The sequence below is a fragment of the Coenobita brevimanus genome, chromosome 14 (genome assembly GCF_032717465.1).
Source record: "Coenobita brevimanus isolate Jiangsu-jjx chromosome 14, ASM3271746v2, whole genome shotgun sequence".
NCBI lineage: Eukaryota > Metazoa > Arthropoda > Malacostraca > Decapoda > Coenobitidae > Coenobita > Coenobita brevimanus.
Genome location: NC_136967.1, coordinates 27,799,824 through 27,802,739, shown reverse-complemented (window position 1 = coordinate 27,802,739; position 2,916 = coordinate 27,799,824). Strand labels below are relative to the sequence as shown.

Sequence of the window (2,916 nt, the reverse complement as noted above, 5' to 3'; positions counted from 1 at the left end):
AATATCCTTGTTACAATTCTTGCCTATGAAAAATCATGAAATAAATGACGTGTAAGAAGTTTATATATAATATTATATTACAAGGCAGAAAATACACATATCAGAGTTGCGTCACTGTTGGTAAATGGTTAGGTTTGTATTTTTCACTAGCTTTAGTGTTTGCTTTTACAGTTAAGTTACAGAAACTGGTGATAAAACAGAAAATTTTTTCGTCAGTGCCAACAAGTATGTACAGTATGTACAGTCACTGAAGTTCTTTATTGAAAAATTTGCTTCGTTTTTGCACCAAAATAAATTGATAAGCTGATGTTGTTAGCCTAAAATAAGGTTACCAGAAATGAGTGAATTGGTTGGTTAGGATGATGGCTGAGATATTTACCTGTTTCAGTCAAGCACTCGGATTTGAGCACAGGTGTGTTAGCCTTAAAGCAAAATTTGCTGGTAAATGCAGATTATTTCATGAGAAAAAAAAAAAAAAACATCCTGAGGTATCTTTCCATCCCAAGAGCTTTTCTTGTAGATAACTACAGGCCTAAGGAAATGGCCTGTACCATGAATGTATAATATAAAAAGTACTTAATTAGATAGAAATGGCAGTTACTGTAATGGAGAAGTAGATAGGTGTAGGAAAGGCACAGAATACTGGTTAGGGTGGAACGGTTATACAAAAGCATGAAAGGTGCAGTTAAGCAATGACTGAAACAGGAAGCAATGAGATAAATATTTAGTGAGGAGACAAACATCAAGCATATGACCAGTTTAGGAGAAACCTATGAAAACAGAACAGTAAACATTCTGAAAATGTATAAAACAGAACTGGAAGAAATTACTATAGAGGTGGAATGATTTATGGAAAAAGAGGAAAGCTTATCTACACAAGACTGGGACAGAAAAAGAAATGCTGTACCATACAACTTAGGAAATCATTGCATACTGCTTGAAGGGAAAGGTAATAATGAATGTGAATATCAGAGTCCATCCATCCATTGCCAGACGCCATGTATTCCAAATGGGGTGGTCAAGGGCTTAGAGTTAATTGTTTTACAGGAAGGGGCACTAATCCTCCACCAACCCCACTTGACACGTAGGGAGTCATGCCAACAGCTGGTGTTCCCAGGCGGTCACCCATCCAAGTACTAACCAGACCCAACGTTGCTTAACTTCGCTTATCGGACAGGAAGCGGTGTACTCAACGTGGCATGGCCAGCTAACCTAATTATTGAGCTAAACTGGATATTTTATGGCAATTGCTGAACCAGCGAAGGTGACAATAATATAGCCTAGGAGAAAAAAGAATATAGCTAGATATATAGACACTGAATAAACAACTGTTCTAGTACACACATCTGATAACCTATGTTTTCCAATATGGTCTGCTAGTCATGGCTGGATGACAGGTGTGGAAAGAAACTGCTAAAAAAATGGAGGAGGAGAAGTGTTACTGCATCCCTCTTGTCCAGGTGCTGCAATGACTGTGACCATTCAACCAGCTTTGTAAAAAGTAAATTAGTCTCCATGCTAAATATAAAGTCTCCAATAACTGTGTATTTACATCTTGCAATATAAATTTAGGAACACATGATCTAGCCTACTGCTGCATGAGTACTGCAGAGGTGCACATAGCCTGGATAAACTGCTGTATAATTCATGACTGGTGAGCTGGCCGGAAACAATATGCAAGTGTACGAGGTGTGCAATAATACATTCTCTTTGCTCATATGAATTCACACCTGGATAATCTCAGTAATTATTTCATGCAGATAACTGCAAAAGGAGGATAAATCATAATTCATTCCTGCCTGGTCTATACAGTACACTGTATTTTGCTTGTAAATGCATGGTCTTTATGCATTCTGCCATCATTTGTTATCAATTCTAGCGCAAATATACTTATTTCCTACATAAAAATAACAGTTTAGAATGGGTTAGGGAAGTGTTTCGTTTATTAAACAGAAGAAACATTAAAAAATTGTGTGCTTTTAGTGCTCATGCAGCACACTCCCTCCTAATCTAGCATCTGTCGTGGCATTCAAACTCCAGAACTGGGTTTCGCCAAGACTGACGGTCCAGATTTTTTATAGTAAGTATGACTGATGCTCAGGAACGTCTGACAACTGAACGTCGCCTTTGGACCACCTGAACTCTGGGTTTTTATATTATGGCCCATCTGTGACCTGTCAGGAACGTTAACAATAAAGTTTAGTCAGTTTCGTCACTTACGATATTCTAAAAACAGTAGCCTACAATCGCATGATGAGTGGCAACATAAATTACTGACCTTTGCTGTTAGCATGAGCTTCCTCTTGTAGTCTTTTCTTTGTTCGTTTTTGTGAACCTGAGAGATGTTTACGTTTTGACGTCATGTTGCTGACTGAGGGCAGCAGTCGGCAGCAGCGACTCAGCTGATTTCCTGCAGTGCAGCACTAGGTATTGCCATCAGAATTTAATGTTAAATCCCACTAAACAAATTTGTAGTTACCACTGTTTTTTGTTACTCTAAAAAACTAATGTAGCCCAGTTTTCGCCTGCAATTGAATTATTCATTTATTATTGTTTATACAATGTCCATGCACGTGGAATCAATTAGTCGATATAAGCATCATTCTCGACACTTTTATTTTTTTATTTTTTGTCTATTTTTTTTCAAATACACTTCCTGAGGACGGGAGGCCCCACCAGTGATCGGAGGCCCTACGCTCTGAGCGTAGTGAGCGTATAGGAAGGACCGGCCCTGAGTGTCACCCACGTTACTGCTCAAAAGAGGAGCTTCATCATGAGAATTTAATTTACCCCTCAAAGCAGGTTCAGTTAACTCAGTTAAAGAATTCTGGGAACTCTCAAGGGTGGACACTAGACCAATTGACTGAATATTTAAAGACTCCTTTTTGTTCACATCACGCTGTCTCCTGAAACATT

General features: G+C 38.4%; 1 pseudogene; it reads right to left on the bottom strand.

Moving 5' to 3' along the window:
• Positions 1 to 1,092: 1,092 nt before the first annotated feature.
• On the bottom strand, positions 1,093 to 1,211 carry LOC145390480 (5S ribosomal RNA; annotated as a pseudogene).
• Positions 1,212 to 2,916: the final 1,705 nt, after the last annotated feature.